Source organism: Panulirus ornatus, chromosome 16 (genome assembly GCF_036320965.1).
Source record: "Panulirus ornatus isolate Po-2019 chromosome 16, ASM3632096v1, whole genome shotgun sequence".
NCBI classification, from domain to species: domain Eukaryota; kingdom Metazoa; phylum Arthropoda; class Malacostraca; order Decapoda; family Palinuridae; genus Panulirus; species Panulirus ornatus.
Window position 1 is genome coordinate 20976254 of NC_092239.1, and position 6262 is coordinate 20982515.

The window sequence follows — 6262 nt, forward strand, 5'->3', positions numbered from 1 at the left end:
TTTCAGAAGTGGTAGAGGATGTGTGGATCAGGTGTTTGCTTTGTAGAATGTATGTGAGAAATACTTAGAAAAACAGATGAATTTGTAAGTAGCATTTATGAATCTGGAGAAGGCATATAATAGGGTTGATAGAGATGCTTTGTGGAAGGTCTTAAGAGTATATGGTGTGGGAGGTAAGTTGCCAGAAGCAGTGAAAAGTTTTTACCAAGGATGTAAGGCATGTGTACGATTTGGAAGAGAGGAGAATGATTGGTTCCCAGGGAATGTCGGTTTGCGGTTGTTTAATTTGTTTATGGATGGGATGATGAGGGAGGTAAATGCAAGAGCTTTGGAGAAAGGGGCGAGTATACAGAATGTTGGGGATGAGAAGGCCTGGGTAGTGAGTCAGTTGCTGTTCGCCGATGATACAGCTCTGGTGGCTGATTCGAAGTTGGTGACTGAATTTGGAAAAAAAGAGAAAGTTGAGAGTGAATGTGAATAAGATCAAGGTTATTAGGTCTAGTAGTTAATTGGGAGGTAAGTTTGAATGGACAAAAATTGGAGGAAGTGAAGTATCTTAGATATCTGGAAGTGAACTTAGCAGCGAATGGAACCATGGAAGTGGAAGTGAGTCACAGGATGGGGAAGGAGGCGAAGGTTCTGGGAGCGATGAAGAGTGTATGGAAGGAGAGAACGTTATCTCGGAGAACGAAAAATGGATATGTTTGAAGGAAGAGTAGTTGCAATAATGTTATATGGTTACGAGTCATGGGCTATAGATGGGTTTGTAAGGAGGAGGGTGGATGTGTTGGAAATGAAATGTTTGAGGACAATATGTGGTGTGAGGTGGTTTGATCGAATAAGTAATGAAAGGGTAAGAGAGATGTGTGGAAATAATAAAGTGTGGTTAAGAAAGCAGAAGAGGGTGTGTTGAAATGGTTTGGACACATGGAGAGAATGAGTGAGAAACGATTGACAAAGAGGCCTGAACATACAGAAGGGTGAAAGGCGTGCAAGGAATAAAGTGAATTAGAACGATTTGGTTTACCTGGGTCGGTGTGCTGCCAATGGACTGAACCAGGCCATGCGAAACGTCTGGGGTAAACCAAGGTAAGGTCTGTCGGGCCTGGATGTGGATAGGGAGCTGCGGTTTTGGTGCATTACGCCAGAAAACAGACGAAGAAAGACCAATCCACTCATATACACATAATTATACATACACGCACACACACATGCATATACATACATATACATATACATATCAAGATATACACATATACATACATATACATACACATACACAGACATATACTTATGTACACATGTACATATTCATACTTGCTTTCCTTGACCCATTTCCGGTCCCACCTCGAACCACAGGAAACAGCATCGCAACCCCCTGCGTCAGCGAGGTAGCGCCAGGAAAACAGACAAAAAAAAAAAAGGCCAATTTTCGTTCACACTCATTCTTTAGCCGTTATGTGTAATGCACCAAAACCACAGTTCCCTATCCATACCCAAGACGTTTCACATGTCTTGGTTCAATTAATTGACAGCACGTCGACCCCGGTATACCACATCGTTCCAATTCACTCCATTCCTTGCACGCCTCTCACCCTCCTTTATGCTCAGGACCCGATTGCTCAAAATCTTTTTCACTCCATCCTTCCACCTCCAATTTGGTCTCCCACTTCTTGTTCCCTCCACTTATGATACATATCCTCTTCGTCAGCCTTTCCTCACTCATTCTCTCCATAAGTCCAAACCATTTCAACACACCCTCTTCTGCTCTCTCAACCTCACTCTGTTCATTACCACATATCTCTCTTACCCTTTCATTACTTACTCGATCAAACCACCTGACACCACATATTGTCTTCAGACATTTCATTTTCAACATTTCTAACCTCCGTGCATGTTTACCAAATGGCGTCCTAGCTTCGTCTCTTCGATGTATATCAACTGACTTATATTTCTCTCTTGTGTCTCCCCTGATGATGTGATTATTACACGAAAGTGCACTTGGGAACTTATCGTGTTTCATCTTCCCCGTGGACTCATAGGAATATCTTGATCATGCGCAAAATTGTGATCCTTTCCAATATATATGTTTCATGAGCTCCTCTTCGCCAACGGAACTACCTTGGCCCACCAGTGATGCAACTACGTTTGTAAATCAAGAACCATTGCAACACAAACCTCGCCAGGTGGTAGAGTGTCCCGCAGTGTATCGAGACAGACTTCCCCAGAACTTTTTTAAAGGGGAAGTAAATGTTTATAGTTGTGTTACTGGAGTGATAGTTTTCATACATGGTGCTTTGACAAGAAAATAGTGAAATTGGAAAAAATGTAGCTTAGACATTGAAGCTTATTGATACAGTGGTTAAATTGATGAGAACTACTATTGACGTTTGTGTAAATAGATTATACATTTCCTTTTCCATAGCCAGAGGTTGAACCATTATGTGACATTCATTTTTTCATTTCATTTCAAGCTAGAAGTTTCAGTTTTCTAAATTGTTTCTTACATTTTTCATATGTATATATATATATGTGTGTGTGTGTGTGTGTGTGTGTGTGTGTGTGTGTGTGTGTGTGTGTGCGTGTGTGTGTGTGTGTGGTGTGTGTGTGTGTGTATATATATATATATATATATATGTATTATCCCTGGGGATAGGGGTGAAAGAATACTTCCCACGCATTCCTCGCGTGTCGTAGAAAGCGACAAGAGGGGACGGGAGCGGGGGGCCAGAAATCCTCCCCTCCTTGTATTTTTTTAACTTTCTGAAATGAGAAACAGAAGAAGGAGTCACGCGGGGAGTGCTCATCCTCCTCGAAGGCTCAGATTGGGGTGCCTAAATGTGTGTGGATGTAACCAAGATGTGAAAAAAGGAGAGATAGGTAGTATGTTTGAGGAAAGGAACCTGGATGTTTTGGCTCTGAGTGAAACGAAGCTCAAGGGTAAAGGGGAAGAGTGGTTTGGGAATGTCTTGGGAGTAAAGTCTGGGGTTAGTGAGAGGACAAGAGCAAGGGAAGGAGTAGCAGTACTCCTGAAACAGGAGTTGTGGGAGTATGTGATAGAATGTAAGAAAGTAAATTCTCGATTAATATGGGTAAAACTGAAAGTTGATGGAGAGAGATGGGTGATTATTGGTGCATATGCACCTGGGCATGAGAAGAAAGATCATGAGAGGCAAGTGTTTTGGGAGCAGCTGAATGAGTGTGTTAGTGGTTTTGATGCACGAGACCGGGTTATAGTGATGGGTGATTTGAATGCAAAGGTGAGTAATGTGGCAGTTGAGGGAATAATTGGTATACATGGGGTGTTCAGTGTTGTAAATGGAAATGGTGAAGAGCTTGTAGATTTATGTGCTGAAAAAGGACTGATGATTGGGAATACCTGGTTTAAAAAGCGAGATATACATAAGTATACCTATGTAAGTAGGAGAGATGGCCAGAGAGCGTTATTGGATTACGTGTTAATTGGCAGGCGCGCGAAAGAGAGACTTTTGGATGTTAATGTGCTGAGAGGTGCAACTGGAGGGATGTCTGATCATTATCTTGTGGAGGCTAAGGTGAAGATTTGTATGGGTTTTCAGAAAAGAAGAGTGAATGTTGGGGTGAAGAGGGTGGTGAGAGTAAGTGAGCTTGGGAAGGAGACTTGTGTGAGGAAGTACCAGGAGAGACTGAGTACAGAATGGAAAAAGGTGAGAACAATGGAAGTAAGGGGAGTGGGGGAGGAATGGGATGTATTTAGGGAATCAGTGATGGATTGCGCAAAAGATACTTGTGGCATGAGAAGAGTGGGAGGTGGGTTGATTAGAAAGGGTAGTGAGTGGTGGGATGAAGAAGTAAGAGTATTAGTGAAAGAGAAGAGAGAGGCATTTGGACGATTTTTGCAGGGAAAAAATGCAATTGAGTGGGAGATGTATAAAAGAAAGAGACAGGAGGTCAAGAGAAAGGTGCAAGAGGTGAAAAAAAGGGCAAATGAGAGTTGGGGTGAGAGAGTATCATTAAATTTCAGGGAGAATAAAAAGATGTTCTGGAAGGAGGTAAATAAAGTGCGTAAGACAAGGGAGCAAATGGGAACTTCAGTGAAGGGCGCAAATGGGGAGGTGATAACAAGTAGTGGTGATGTGAGAAGGAGATGGAGTGAGTATTTTGAAGGTTTGTTGAATGTGTTTGACGATAGAGTGGCAGATATAGGGTGCTTTGGTCGAGGTGGTGTGCAAAGTGAGAGGGTTAGGGAAAATGATTTGGTAAACAGAGAAGAGGTAGTAAAAGCTTTGCGGAAGATGAAAGCCGGCAAGGCAGCAGGTTTGGATGGTATTGCAGTGGAATTTATTAAAAAAGGGGGTGACTGTATTGTTGACTGGTTGGTAAGGTTATTTAATGTATGTATGACTCATGGTGAGGTGCCTGAGGATTGGCGGAATGCGTGCATAGTGCCATTGTACAAAGGCAAAGGGGATAAGAGTGAGTGCTGAAATTACAGAGGTATAAGTTTGTTGAGTATTCCTGGTAAATTATATGGGAGGGTATTGATTGAGAGGGTGAAGGCATGTACAGAGCATCAGATTGGGGAAGAGCAGTGTGGTTTTAGAAGTGGTAGAGGATGTGTGGATCAGGTGTTTGCTTTGAAGAATGTATGTGAGAAATACTTAGAAAAGCAAATGGATTTGTATGTAGCATTTATGGATCTGGAGAAGGCATATGATAGAGTTGATAGAGATGCTCTGTGGAAGGTATTAATTATATATGGTGTGGGAGGCAAGTTGTTAGAAGCAGTGAAAAGTTTTTATCGAGGATGTAAGGCATGTGTACGTGTAGGAAGAGAGGAAAGTGATTGGTTCTCAGTGAATGTAGGTTTGCGGCTGGGGTGTGTGATGTCTCCATGGTTGTTTAATTTGTTTATGGATGGGGTTGTTAGGGAGGTGAATGCAAGAGTTTTGGAAAGAGGGGCAAGTATGAAGTCTGTTGGGGATGAGAGAGCTTTGGAAGTGAGTCAGTTGTTGTTCGCTGATGATACAGCGCTGGTGGCTGATTCATGTGAGAAACTGCAGAAGCTGGTGACTGAGTTTGGTAAAGTGTGTGAAAGAAGAAAGTTAAGAGTAAATGTGAATAAGAGCAAGGTTATTAGGTACAGTAGGGTTGAGGGTCAAGTCAATTGGGAGGTGAGTTTGAATGGAGAAAAACTGGAGGAAGTGAAGTGTTTTAGATATCTGGGAGTGGATCTGGCAGCGGATGGAACCATAGAAGCGGAAGTGGATCATAGGGTGGGGGAGAGGGCGAAAATTCTGGGAGCCTTGAAGAATGTGTGGAAGTAGAGAACATTATCTCGGAAAGCAAAAATGGGTATGTTTGAAGGAATAGTGGTTCCAACAATGTTGTATGGTTGCGAGGCGTGGGCTATGGATAGAGTTGTGCGCAGGAGGATGGATGTGCTGGAAATGAGATGTTTGAGGACAATGTGTGGTGTGAGGTGGTTTGATCGAGTAAGTAACGTAAGGGTAAGAGAGATGTGTGGAAATAAAAAGAATGTGGTTGAGAGAGCAGAAGAGGGTGTTTTGAAATGGTTTGGGCACATGGAGAGAATGAGTGAGGAAAGATTGACCAAGAGGATATATGTGTCGGAGGTGGAGGGAACGAGGAGAAGAGGGAGACCAAATTGGAGGTGGAAAGATGGAGTGAAAAAGATTTTGTGTGATCGGGGCCTGAACATGCAGGAGGGTGAAAGGAGGGCAAGGAATAGAGTGAATTGGAGCGATGTGGTATACCGGGGTTGACGTGCTGTCAGTGGATTGAATCAAGGCATGTGAAGCGTCTGGGGTAAACCATGGAAAGCTGTGTAGGTATGTATATTTGCGTGTGTGGACGTATGTATATACATGTGTATGGGGGTGGGTTGGGCCATTTCTTTCGTCTGTTTCCTTGCGCTACCTCGCAAACGCGGGACACAGCGAAAAAAAAAAAAAAAAAAATTATATATATATATATAAAATATATATATATATATATATATATATATATATATATATATATATATATATATTATCCCTGGGGATAGGGGAGAAAGAATACTTCCCACGCATTCCCTGCGTTTCGTGGAAGGCGACTAAAAGGGGAGGGAGCGGGAGGCTGGAAATCCTCCCCTCTCTTTTTTTTTTTTCCAAAAGAAGAAACAGAGAAAGGGGACAGGTGAGGATATTCCCTCAAAGGCCCAGTCCTCATCCTCTGTTCTTAACGCTACCTCGCCAATGCGGGAAATGGCGATTAGTATAAA